This window comes from Myotis lucifugus, unplaced genomic scaffold (genome assembly GCF_000147115.1).
Source record: "Myotis lucifugus unplaced genomic scaffold, Myoluc2.0 scaffold_1, whole genome shotgun sequence".
In the NCBI taxonomy this organism is placed as follows: Eukaryota; Metazoa; Chordata; class Mammalia; order Chiroptera; family Vespertilionidae; genus Myotis; species Myotis lucifugus.
Window position 1 is genome coordinate 38,904,795 of NW_005871049.1, and position 14,362 is coordinate 38,919,156.

The following is a 14,362-nucleotide window of genomic DNA, read 5'->3' on the forward strand; positions in this document are numbered from 1 at the left end:
TTCTTAATGCTGGAACAAGAACCCTGGCATTCATCATCTCAGGATAATGAAGGATAATCTTTTTATTTCTTGACAGAGATAATAAATTTTATTGGAATACTATAATTCAGAGATGACACTTGTCAAGCAATTATGATATAATAAGACTATTGTTTCTCTCAAAGCTTCCCCAGAAATATGACTACCCTGTATGTTGACTTCAGCCTCCTCTAAACCTAAAGTCCTATTATCAGCAACCTTTATACTCTGATCAAAATAAAAAGATATTAAGAGGTAATAAGTAATAATCTGTTAAGAATTATTTTCTCAGAAATTCTGTTAATTCAAATGTCAGAAAAATATTTGACAGACAACCAGAAATAATAGAATATAAATTTTATTGATTAAAATTTTAATTGCACTGGTGTAGCTAGGAATCAAGAATATGCTCAACTTGCCATTTGTCATCTTATAATTAATCAATTAAAAAAGATTTAAAGTATGACTCAAAGTTATTATCTTTGGCAATAACATTCTTGAGAATTAAAAAATTTCCAAAAGTAAGACTAACCCATTACTGAAGAAAAATAATCAAAGCTGTTTTTACTGTTCGAAGGATCATGGAATTTGTCTCATAGGCCAGTGTTTCACACACTCTATTTTAACTATTACTTACTTACAGCTTTAAAAGTTTATTAAAACTTATATAAAGTAAACTTTTATAATAACTTTATAACAGTGCTGTCAATATATACTTCATATCAAAACCATACATGGAAGGTATAATGAAGGGTAATCTTTTTAATTGAGTGTATTTAGCCTTCTAAAATGTCACTTACATCCCTTATTTTACTCCTTTTGTGGCAGACCTCTGTTACAGACTGATCCGAAAATTGGTGTTTTGGGACCATCAAAATGTGCAAGCAAACCAAATAAAAAATGACAAACTTAATGGGCTCCCTTGTTTTGGCAAGGCGCCCCTCCCCCATTTGTACATTTTGGATGAAGCCAAGACTTAATTTCTGTCAATATATAAAAATCAGTGCTCGCTTCGGCAGCACATATACTAAAATTGGAACGATACAGAGAAGATTAGCATGGCCCCTGCGCAAGGATGACACGCAAATTCGTGAAGCATTCCATATTTAAAAAAAAAAAGAAAAAATATATATATATATATAAATCAAAATACTGAGTGAATATTTACTTTACCGAAATATTTAACAAGCACTTCTCTGAATACATAGCAATCATGGTATACTATATTTACATTTTTTTATACTCAGCTGCTTGATGAAGGAACTTGGAGAAGTAGAGGAATTGAAAAGATAAATGTGTACATGGACATTCAGCCATAACCGGAGATTAAGCAGTTGTGAAATTATAATGTATTGGATGGGGAAGTAGGATCCAGTATGAAATGTCAGATTTACACAACATTTTTCAGGAACACAGCTGTTTTGTAAAGTAAGGAACATTTAAGTTCGTTATTAACATAATTTAGGGCTAAATCCCAGGTTACGTTTCTGTTATCATAATATATCTCTGAGAAATTCTCCTGTGCTTGAAGAGCAGTGCAGCTGCTCTGGGCTTCGTCCAACTTAGGCTAATTCTCTAAAATCCTTTATATAGCCAAAAGTCCCTGGAGCCTTCTTGCTGTGATTAAACACTAGCAGAGGCCTTGCCAAAGCCACTTAGCAAATCCTTGGCACTGTAGGCTTCCAGAAACTGAGTGGCCACAGGCAGTCGCAGCGAAGATCAGAATCAAATTCTGTGGAAAATATGTGACTTTTGAAAAAAGGAGTCGGCATTCGTTTCTGGCAGCGTGGCTCTGTGGTCAAGGCGTCCCCTACACGGTGTTCGCTGGAGGTAAATGGAATGTATCACTGGTGCCTCCTTTTCCATTTTTAATTCCATGTCACTCCCCGAGAGAATTATGAGTTATTTTTCTCTTCCTTTTTTTCCTCTTCACAAGAAAAATCAGGTAATGCACTCATCCCACAAATTATTTGGAAGATGAGGAATAACAGGGCAAAGCAAAATATATTCCAAAAAAATAACGTGTCTCCCCCCGCCCCTCCCTTCCTCACAATATCATGTGCTTTGAAATAAATCATAATTCTGGCCCAAAAAAAGTCTCCCCTCTGGACGTAGGGTGGGAAGAAAAGCTTAGATTCCATCAAGCCAAAGGGAGATGTGGTTGATGACATTCCATGCTTCACAGACAGCTCAGAATGGTCCTTTCCTGTAACTTTCTTCCCGTCTGAGAAGGCCGACCGGCCTTAAAGTGAGCATATTCGGGGCTTGCTCAGCTATAAGGATTTCTACGACAGTGAAATCACCTGGGAATCAGAGCTCTGGGTCAAACTGTGATGGCCCCTCGGTCGGTAGCAAGGTTAACAACCAAGACAGGATGGACCCTAAGCCTGACCGAATCAGAAAGTCTAGATCAGTCAGACATGTGTTGAAACTAGCAGTCCTCGGGGTTGCACAAGTTCAAGATTTAAAACCTAAATGATGAGGCAATTACCAGGGAATACGCGCGGCCAAGTCAGGGACGGGTGGAAGGAAAAGAATGATCCCAGTACGTCCTGGTCCGACCCACCTTGTTCCAAACAAGACCAAGAGAGGGTAGTTCTTCCATAAATATTTACTAAGAAGCAAACAAGTCTAGACTTGGAAAAGGAATACAAAGATAAAGGAAAGATTTTCAGAGCTAAAAATGGTAGCTTGGCCCTAGCCGGTTTGGCTCAGTGGATAGAGCATCAGCTTGCAGACCCAAGAGTCCCAGGTTCGATTCTGATCAAGGGCACGTACCTCGGTTGCAGGCTCCTCCCTGACTCAGGCCTTGGTTGGAGCACGTGCAGGAGGCAACCAAATGATGTGTTTCTCTCACATCGATATTTCTCTCTGTCTTTCCCTCTCTCTCCCACTCTCTCTGAAAATCAATGGGAAAATATCCTTAGGTGAGGATTAAAAAAAAAAGATGGCAGATTGGACATCTGCACCTTCTTTCACTCCCTCCCAAAACCCTGGTGAAACAAGGACAGAGCGATTTTGTCTTTCAAAGACATAAGCCTATAAGAATGAGCTAACAGAAGAAAAGAAAAAGCAACGTTTTTGAAACTGGAAAGCTAGTGAATGAGTGGTGAATGACTTAGAATGGTAAGCAATAAATGAAGAATTCCCCAAAAGCTTAGGATTCAGAGGCAATAGTTGCTTTTGGAAGTTGGGATTAAGATGTGGCTAAAACTAGACTGAAGGTGATGACTTTGGGTGGTGAACACACAATACAATACACAGATGATGTATTATAGAATTGAACACTTGAAACCTGTATCATTTCATTAACCAATGTTTATTAACCCCAATAAATTCAATAAAAATTTTTAAAATAGTTTTTTAAATCACCAATTTGTAACCTCCCATAAATTAATGGCTCTATGGATTGGACGTCAGTAACTATGAACATCATAGAAAGAGAGACAACCAGATATGTGCCTCCTAATGAAAACACATGCCACCACCTAGGATTTAATACACATGGAGCAAAAACTAACAGACCTACAAGAAGAAAGAAAAGTCTACAATCAAGATTTTGGCACCCTTCTTTAAATAACCAACAGAACAAGTGGAGAGAAAATCAATAAGTAGATAGAAGACACTATATAGAATAACTCTGCTGATCAACATGATCTAATAGACATGTATAAACTAACTCACTCCAAACTGTAGAATATAGCCTTTCTAAACATGCAAATTTCTCTAATATAGACCAGTGTTGGGTCATAAAAGTAAGTCTCAATAACTTTAAAAATAAATTTCAAACAAAAACCTTAGAGTATTTTTTCTGACTAAATGGAATTAAATTAGAAACTGATAATACTAAGATATAAAAAAAAAAAGACCTCCACATGTTTGGAAATTATAAATCACTAGAGGCCTGTTTCACGAAGAGATTCGTGCAATAGGCCTTCCCTTCCCTTGGCTGCTGGCACCGGTTTGACTCTGGCACTCTGGCAGGGCTCTGGCCGGAGCTGCCGCTTGGAGCCTATATATGCAAATTAACCGCCATCTTTGTTGGGTTAATTTGCATACTCTCCTGATTGGCTGGTTAGCGTAGCGAAGGTATGGTCAGTTTACATGTTTGTGTATTATTAGGTAAGATGCTCCATTAAAGAATACTGTAAATTACTAGAAAACTGTGGCAATATTTTGAACTAGAATATAATGAAAATGCAATATGTCATAATCTGTGTGATGCAGCTAAAGTGATGTTTAGAGGGAATGCATAGCCTTAAATACTTAAATTATAAAAGAAAGTGTAAAATCAATTATCTAAATTTCTACCTTAAGAAGTTAGGAAAAGCCCTGATGCGTGTGGCTCAGTTGGCTGGAGCATCGTCCCATACACCAAAAGGTGGTGGGTTCAATTCTCAGCCAGGGCACAAACCCAGGTTTCCAGTTATATCCTTGAATGGGGAGGCAACAAACCCATGTTTCTCTCTCACATCGATGTCTCTCTCTCTCTCTCTCTCTCTCTCTCTCTCTCATCAGTAAAAAGATTTAAGATTTTTTCAAAGTTAGAGAACATCACTTCTCGGCCTTTTGGCTATGATCAAGTGTAGTATCTGTTCTTATCAGTTTAATATCTGATACATCCTCTATCCGAGGACATTATATTAAATGTATTTTTGTAATAGAATGGGCTAACAGAAGAAAAGAAAAAGCAACAGAGAGATGGAATAGGGAGACGGAATAGGAGCTTGCTCCGTCCACTCCACACATTGACCTGGCATTGCAGTACCCCCAGGAACGGTGCACACACAAAAAAATAAATAAATAAAATAAAAATAAAAAGTTAGGAGAACAAAGAAAATTAAATTCAAAGCAAGTAGAAGGAAGGAAATTAAAAAGGTAAGTGTAGTAGCTAATGAAAAAAAAATACAGACAAGCAATAGCGAATGTGAGCAAAACCAAAAGTTTATTCTTTGAAAAGATTTATAAAATTAATTATATCTTAGCAAGACCAGTCCAAAAATTTTTTTTAAAAAGAGAGGCAAACACAAATTACTAAAATCAGGAGTGAAAGAAGGGCATCACTACAGATACTACAGAAATAAAATGACAATGGCAATAAGGGGATATAATGAACCACTTTATATCAATAAATTCAAGGACTTAGATAAAATAAGCAAATTCTTTGAAAGACACACTTATCAAACCTGACTCAGAAATAGAAAGTCTGAATAGCTCATATCTATTAAAGTAGTTAAATTTGTAAATCACAGAAGAATTCTATTAAATATTTAAGGATAAAATAGTACTAATTTTAAACTCAGAAAATAGAAAAGGAGGGAATACTTGCCCAATAACAAACTCTCTAATTTTGATATCAAAACCTAATATAGATATTATGAGAAAAGAATATTACAGGCCAGTACTCTTCATAAATATAGATACAAAAATCATTAATAAAATATTGGCAAGTTAAATCCCAAAACATGTGTATGATTATTTATATAAAGTCCAAAAAATTAACTAGAACTAATGAATAAAGTAAATAGCAGGCTATAGCTCAACATACAAAAATCAATTGCCTTTTATACTAAAAACAAAAAATGAAAACTAAAGTGGGAAATGAGACTATTTACAATTGTATACAAAAACAAAATACTTAAGAACATATTTAACAAAATGTATGCAAAACATCTATACACAAAAAAAACTATAAAGTCATTGCTAAGAAGACCTAAATAAATGGAAAGATACTAGTATACTTGTTCATAAATGTGAAGACTCAATATTGCTAAGATGTCAAATTGATAAGATAATTCAGAAATCAAAATAGTCAAAACAACATTGGAAACAAAAAATACAACTCGAAGACTTCTGTTACCTGATTTAAAGGAGTGCTATAAAAAAAAAAGAAGTGCTATAATATTTCACTAGTCAAGACAATGTGATTTTGCTCTAAAAACAAACAAATAGATTGAAAGAATAAAAACTAGAAACTTCAGAAATAGACCCACATATATACTGTCCATTGATTTTCAACAAAGTCACCAGTTTAATTCAATGCGAAGAGTCTTTTCAATAGAGTGCCGTAAGAGCTGGATATACCTGTGAGAAAATGAACCGGACCCCCTACTTCATGACACACAAAAAAATTGAGATGACCATACGTCTACACTAAAAGCTAAAACTATCAAGTTTCTAGAAGAAAACCAGAGAATATCTTTGCAACCTTGTTTTAGGCAAAGTCTTCTTTTAAATGACAATAAAAAACCCTAACTATGAAAAACTGTTTAATTGGATTTCATCAAAAAATTTAAAATCTGTTCATCAAAAGATGTCAAAAAATCAAAAGACAAATAAGTTAAAGACTGGGAGAAAATATTTGCAACACATACACCCAATGAAGGATTTGTTTTCAGAGTATATAAACAACTCAGTAATATAACAACACACAACCCAACTGAAAAATGGGCTACACACTTTAACAGACACTTTATAAAAAAAAATAAAGTTAATTATACACCTACCCTCTGACCTAGAAATTCCACCTTTAATATTTACCCATAGCTAATGAAGAAATATATTCACAAAAGACTGTACAAGAATGCTTATAGAGTTATATTAATAATATTTCTGATTTGGAAACAGCATAGTATCCATCAACAGGAGAAGAGAGAAACAAATTGTGGTATAGACATTCAGACACAAAAAGTACGTACTATATGATTTTATATGAAATTGAAGAACAGATAAATCATATGATAGAAATCAGAACAATGATTATCCATGGGTGGTGGGGGATATCTGAAAGGGGATGAGAGGAAACTTTCTGGATGATGGAAATGTAATTTTTTTTAATGTTTTCATTGATTTTAAAGAGGAAGGGAGAGAGAGAGAGACAGAAACATCAATGATGAGAGAGAATCATTGATCGGCTGCCTCCTGCATGCACCCCACTGGGGATTGAGCTTGCAACCCAGGCATTTGCCCTAACTGGGAATCTAACCTTGACCTCTGGTTCAAAGGTCGATGCTCAACCACTGAGCCACACTGGCAGGGCAGAAATGTGTCTTATTTTTATTACAGTGTTTGTTACCTTGTATATATTTATGTGTGTGAGATACATCTAACTTATCAGTGTACACTTAAATCTGTGCATTTCATTGTATGTGAATTTTTATTCAATACAAATTAAAATAAATACATTTTTAAAGTGTTGTGTGTTTTGTTTTTTTTTTTAATTTACTGAAGATGCAAAAATGCATGCCTTCAGTCTTGATTCGGCTTGGAATGTTTACCTAAATTCTACTTGGAATTTTAGGCCCAAACCCCAAACCACATGTGAATTCAATGTGATGTCAGCTCAGGTTGGTGGATGCCTTTCCTAGCTTCCTTTCCTTCTAGCTCTTTGCCCCTCCCTGCAGCAGGGGAGCAACATCTGGGAAAGCCCTTTGGCCTTTCTCTTTGACCCTGTCCCAATAGTCTTCTTGAGGGACTAACCTCCTTTTTTGTTGGCAATAGGTCTCTAATGGCCTCAGAAGTCCTGCAAGCTGACTCTACCCCATAAACACTGCCCTCGTTAATTTTGTACTTCCCACCCCACTGCCACTGGCCAGCCTAACCTTGCTTGATTTCTCACCTAGACTTCCACCACAATCTCCCATTGCCTGCCCTCCGATACACACCAAGGAGATCTCTCCAGCTAACACATGATTCTGCTCCTGTCACTCTCCTGCTTTAAGTCCTTCTATGGCTCCCTAATCTCTACAAAACAAAATTCAAATTCCTACCACTAAAAAAGCCCATGATCTGGCCTCTACCTCTTTTCCCAGTCACCTTTCTCTACTATTTATTGCTCTAAAACTATGCATCCTTTCTCTTGTCTCTGCACATTCTGTCCTCGGGAGAGCCCCGCCTCCCCCTTCGGCCCCCCATTCGGGATGGTCATGCAAACTTCTCGTCCATGAAGACCAGGCCAGTGAAACCTTTCTCACACCTCAAGCACAGCCAGGTTCTCCTTATCTACTCACCATCTGGTATTGTATCAGTTTGTTAACTAGTCTGTATGCTCCCTGAAAGCAGGCTGGTTTATATGTACATCTTTTCCTTTGTTTAACCTTCATCCCCTGGCTCAGGATCATTCTTCAATGAATAAGAGAGGGAGGGAAGAAGTGACTGAGTTCACCCACTTGGGGAGTTTTCAAGAGCAATTTTTTAAAGTGCAATCCTTCCCACACACAGGGAGGAATGTCATCAAAGTCCATTTAGTTGAGAGTTACATTTACATCTATCTAGCTAACCCATCTCCCATTCATTTTAGCAGTCATTTCTAATAAGCTGTATACCTAGCTTAGGACTGTTCTTTGATTCACGATTGCTGAATTTACTAATACTAATAGGTACATGAAGGGGCATAGGTATTGGGCCCTTAAAGCAGGAGGTCAGGGCGGGGGGGGGGGGGGGACTCCCTTCTGCTATCCACCTAGTTCTTTAGGGTGCCTGGGGAGCAATTATTCAAAAAACTGGATGTATCCCTAACCGGTTTGGCTCAGTGGAAAGAGCATTGGCCCACGGACTGAAGAAGGGTTCCGAGTTCGATTCTGGTCAAGGGAATGTACCTTGGTTACAGACTCGATCCCCAGTAGGGGGTATGCAGGAGGCAGCTGATTGATGTTTCTCTCTCATCGATGTTTCTAACTCTCTATCCTTCTCCCTTCCTCTCTGTAAAATTCAATAAAATATCTTTCTTTTTCAATATATTTTATGATTTTTTTTACAGAGAGGACGGGAGAGGGATGGAGAGTTTGAAACATCGATGAGAGAGAAACATTGATCAGCTGCCTCCTGCACACCCCCTCCTGGGGATGTGCCCGCAACCAAGGTACATGCCCTTGACCGGAATTGAACCTGGGACCCTTCAGTCCATAGGCCGATGCTCTATCCACTGAGCCAAACCGGTTAGGGCTAAAATATCTTTTTTTTAAAAAACTGGATGTATCATGTTGCTGAAAAAGTTATCTCTGGTTAAGGGTGGTCTGGTGTTAACAAGCTCTGGGCTTATGCTTCATGCATTTCAATATATGGCACACGAGTGTACAGCCCAACCAGCATCTCCATTTAACTACTTCTTGAAGGAAAGGGCCCGAATCTATGATTTTCACATGCCTTGAGGATATCTTGTTCATTTCCCTTTACATATATGTTCAGTAGATGCTGTTCCTAACTGGCAGGTTCATTTCCAACAGCATGCAGGAAACAGGACTTTCATTCCCACTCAGTCCCCTGGCCTCCCTATACATTCCAACTGTTGAGTAATTCAAAGGTAAACCATCAAAAACCTTTTCTGGCTCAGTAGTTGAGCATCATCCTGGTCAGGGCACATGCCTGGGTTGCAGGCTCCATCCCCAGTAGACAGCATGCAGGAGGCAGCCCATCAATGATGTTTCTCCCCCATCGATGTTTTTACCTCTCTATCCCTCTCCCTTCCTCTCTCTCTCTCTAAAAATCAATAAAAACATTTAAAAAAAAAAACCCTTTCCTATTACTCATTATATTGATTCACCATAAGCAGTTGAGAACCAAGAAAATGTTTTCCGGCTGGATTAGAAAGCAAAGAACGTCGTGGAGCAAAAACAAGGCCAGGGTACTGAAATTGTGGCCAGATGTTGGGCCAGCCCAGGAGTCTTACACAATCATAGAGGATGGAATACTCATCTTTGTAGAGGCATTAAGGAGGCGTCTTCCTGAGGGAGGGTTAGAATTCCCTGTCACATCTTCTCAGCTCGCTGGACCACAGTGAAGGAAGGAACTCATCAATTACACGCCACTCAGATCCCAGCACATTTTCCAAAGCACTTCTTGTTTTTCAAACCCCATGTTCCCAGAACCAGCACAATTTTTCTTCTTGTTGGGAGGTAGGAAAAGTCAGAGAGGGGCAAGTGGAAACCTTTAGCCATTGAGGATGATGAGTAAAGACTGGTGGAGTTCAGCCTTCCTAATAGGCAGCTGTGTGGAGAGCTTCCCAGCTCCTGCTTCGCCCCAAGGCTGCACTTCCCCCCTCCCAGACCCCCAGCGTTAGGAAACTGCTCCAGGCAAGCAGAGTACCTGTTAGAGTTCACCGATGTTCCCATTCCTGTTTTCTGATTTCTATCTCATGACCACCATCCATCTAATCTGTCCCTAGGGAGGAAGGAGCAGTATGAAGCTAAAAGTAATTCAATTATAATAAGACTAGAGGCCCAGTGCACGAAATTTGTGCACGGGTGGGGTCACTAGGCCTGGCCAACAATCACGGCCTATCAGGGCCATCTCGCCCAGTCCCAATTGAGGCCAGGCTGGCCAGGCCTGCCAACCGCGGGTCAGGGCCTGCCAGATGGGGCCTGCTGGACGGGGGAACTGACCAGGGGAGGTTGGCTGGCTGTGGGAGGTTGGCTGTGGGACCACACTGACCACCGCAGGCGTCTTCCCCCCAGTGGTCAGTGTGCGTCATAGCAACTGGTTGACTGGTCGTTTCAGTCTTCTAGTTGTTCCGGTCATTCGGTCATAACAGTCGCTTAGGCTTTTATATATATAGATATTACGTTTTTCCAGTGTTTTACTGTCCCTATCTCACTTAGGTGCACCCATGAAGGGGATGACAAAAATTAGACTAAAGGTGGTTCCTTTGTGAAATTAAGTGGAAAGGGCAAAGATGATAGTCACATTGTCTGAGAGGCAGCAGCAAGCTTTAACAGATGTTTGGAACTATATGGAATGAAGAGTGTGAGTGAGGAGACTGAGGGATGATGTATTCTTTGCCTCTTCCAGTTTCTAGTGCCTGCCGGCATCCCTTGGTTTGTGGCCTCGGGCTATGTCTTCAAGGCCAGTATCTTCAAATCTCTCTCGGCTCATCGTCACATCGCCTTTTCCTTTGTGTGTCTGTATCAAATCTCTTCGAAGGACACCTGTGATTACATGTAGGGCTCACCAGATAATCTCCCCAGCTCAACATCCTTCAACTTCATCCCATCGGCAAGGACTCCATTTCCAAATGAGCTGACATTTACAGATTCCAAGGACTGGAACCTGATGTCTGTGGGGGCCATTATGCAGCTTATTATAATGTCTTTTGCCCATTTTCTGCCTGGATTGTTTTTTCTCTGCTGTTGAAATTTTGAGAGTTTTTTATATAATAGTCTAGATACAAATCCTTTGCAGATATGTGGCTCACAAATATTTCCTCCTAGTTTAGAGCTTGTCTTTTCACCCTCTTCACAGGGTCTTTTGCAGAACAGTTTTTCATTGTGATGAGGTCAGTTTATCCATTTTCATTTTTACAGAGCATGCTTGTAGCGTCGAGTCCATGAACTCTTCACCTAGCCCTCGCCTCTGAAGTTTCTCCCCAAGTAGCTCCAGTCTGTTTCTAAAAGGTTTATAGTTTTACGTCTTACATTTTTTTCAAAAAAGTTTTATAGTTTGCTTTACTTTTTTCTCGAAAAATGCTATGTTTTATATTTTACATTTGAATCCATGTTTTTTCTGTTGTTTGCCATGATGAGCTTTATTACATAGTTATGAACATTTCTAGGAGACTGTGGTGGACTGTATTATTCACTCTCTCTCGTCCTTTTATGAAGATTATATATCTGAGCCCATTGCCAGGCAGGAGACTGAGCCTGAAACTGTCAGGTCCAAGGATATACACTATAGCTGTGACCCAGGAGTCAAGAGACCATCACTGCCACTTTAGATGCCTTTCAACGCCCACGAAGTGAGTAACTAGGTACTAGAACACAGCTGCAGAAACTCCCAAACCCCACACACAACTCTGCCTGCCAGGGGACATGGGTGAAGGGGCAGGAAGGTGGTTCCACCTCACTCTGACTTCCAAATTGCACCAAGTACCTCTCATTGGCAAAATCAAATTCACAACCAGAGCCCATTCACCATGTCCACTGTACAGGTCACTAAACTTCCCAGGTGCAGTTTCATCGCATACTTTCTTCTCCTGCCTTTACTTTTAACAAATAAAGCTTAGTTATTACAAAATGTAACGCAAATACAGAAATCACTCAAAACAAAGTGTTCAGCTCAAGGATTTATCAAAGCAAACCCTCGAGTAGCATCACTCAGGTTGAGAGCTAGACAGCGAGCACTCCAGGAGCCCTTCTCAGCCTCCTCCCAATCGCTTCCTGCTCCCTTCCTCCTAAGTGACAACAAACCTGATTTTTATGGACATCATTTCGGTGGGTTTCTAAATTTGTTTAGTTTTTTTTTGCCATTTAACCCCAGCCCCCCAAACACTACAGTTGTTTTTGCCTGTTTATGAGCTTAATATACATAGAATTATGCAACATAGTTTTGTGTCCAGCTTCTTTGCTCCACATTATAAGGTTAATCCCACTTGGTGCACACAGTGTCACTGCTGTGTAGTATTCCACTGTATAAATCTATCACCATTTATTTAGCCTTTCTGCTGTTAATGGACATTGGAGTGGTTTACCAGTGTGGCTGCTACAGATAATGCTGCTATAAGCAATTATGTGCATGGTTTTTGGTGCACCTATGTATATGTCATTTGGGTATATATCTAGATGAAGATAATGTTATATTTTGAGTTAATTTTTGTATAAGGTAAGTTTAAGTAAAGATTCTTTTCTCCTCCCCCTCCACTCCCCTCCTTCTCTCCTCCTCCTCCTCCTCCTCCTCCTCCTCCTTCTCCTCCTCCTTCTTTTGCCTATGGATGTCCAATTACTACAGAATCATTTGTTGAAAGGCATGACAGGGTTTTTTGTTGTTTTCTTTTTATGTTCCAGCCAGTGTTCCCCTAAACTAAAAACCAGACCATATCATTGTCTGGTTTAAATTCTTCAATGGCTTCTTATTGCACCAAGAGGACACGGACTCTCCAACCTCATCCTGGGTCCCTTTCACCCACTCCCCACTATGTCCAGCCACCCCACTTTCTTCTCAGTCCCCCAAACACTTCAATGCCTTTGCAGTTGCCTTTCCCTCTACTTGGAAGGTTCTTCCGCTAGCTTCCCACCTGGCCTCTAGTTTACAAAATAAAGAAGGAAGAAAGCCCAGAGGGAATAGGAGGACAATGAAGGAGGGCCTCACAGGGGCCCATGTGAGGTTTGACCTTTGAGCTCAGGAGTTGCTTTAGTGACCCAAATCAAAAGGGAATGGTGGACAATCAGAGGGGATATCAGGGCACAAAAACTACTGCTTTTATAAAACGGGGGGTGGGGGGGTGGGGGGGCTGGGAGGGACTCTGTCCCCCTTCCCATGTGGGAGTCTGTGCTGTGCGATTCTTTCCCCTTCCCCACATGGGAGTCTGTGCTTGTCCTTCAATAAATTTCCACCTTTGTTATACCACCTTCTGTCCCTGGTTTCATTCTCCAACTCTGACGGACAAAGAATCCGGGAAGCCATCCTGCCTAGGGGAACACCATGTGTTCTAGCCCCCAAATCCCGTATCAATATGAAGTGTGTAGGTTGTATTATGAAGTGTGTGTGTGTGTGTGTGTGTGTGTGTGTGTGTGTGTATGTGTGTGTGTGTGTTTGTTCTTGGGACATTTCCCCACCCGCTACCCAGCAGAGTCTATTCTCCTAAGTTCTGTGGCTTAATCACTGGTGTGTCTGTTGCATTATCTACTACAGTATTTCCTATGCGGTGGGCACTCAATACACACCTGCAACATAGTGAAGCATAGTAACCTTCATCTTGGGTAAAAACTGCTGTTTAAAATTTTAACCCTGCTATTCTGGCTTCTGTAAACATTTGCTTGCTTAAATAATAGGGAAAAATAAGACTACTCCCAGAGAGGCTATAAACTATGTCCCAGACAGAGCTGTCAGTGCTGGCGCCAGGCCAGGCCTTGAGGTATAGTCTCCCGACCCTGTCCCAGCATGCAGGCCTTCTTTCTCAGAAGGTCCGGAAGTGTCATTCCAAATTTGGGAGACAAAGAGCTGAAAAACGCCCTAACCGGTTTGGCTCAGTGGATAGAGCGTCGGCCTGCGGACTGAAGGGTCCCAGGTTCGATTCCAGTCAGGGGCATGTACCTTGGTTGCGGGCACATCCCCAGTGGGGGGTGTGCAGGAGGCAGCTGATCGATGTTTCTCTCTCATCGATGTTTCTAACTCTCTATCTCTCTCCCTTCCTCTCTGTAAAAAATTAATAAAATATGTTTAAAAAAAAAAAGCTGAAAAACTTATAAATAGGAAGGACTGCCACCATGTTGGGCCCCAGAATTTGAGAAGCAATATTTCGTCTGGGCCCGCTAGCGCTAGCGAAATGAAAAAAACTCCAAATAAATTTGGCTTATTGATTAAGGCATCTTCTGACCTACAATATATCAATAGTAGGTGCTCTATAGATATTCGT

General features: G+C 40.1%; 1 non-coding gene and 1 pseudogene across 1 annotated transcript; both read left to right on the forward strand.

Moving 5' to 3' along the window:
- Window positions 1-1,021: 1,021 nt before the first annotated feature.
- On the forward strand, window positions 1,022-1,128 carry LOC111826576. Its single transcript, XR_002829939.1, has one exon. It is a non-coding gene; the product is annotated as a U6 spliceosomal RNA (small nuclear RNA).
- A 3,443-nt stretch (window positions 1,129-4,571) lies between these two features.
- LOC111826566 lies at window positions 4,572-4,808 on the forward strand (annotated as a pseudogene).
- The last annotated feature ends 9,554 nt before the right edge of the window (window positions 4,809-14,362 follow it).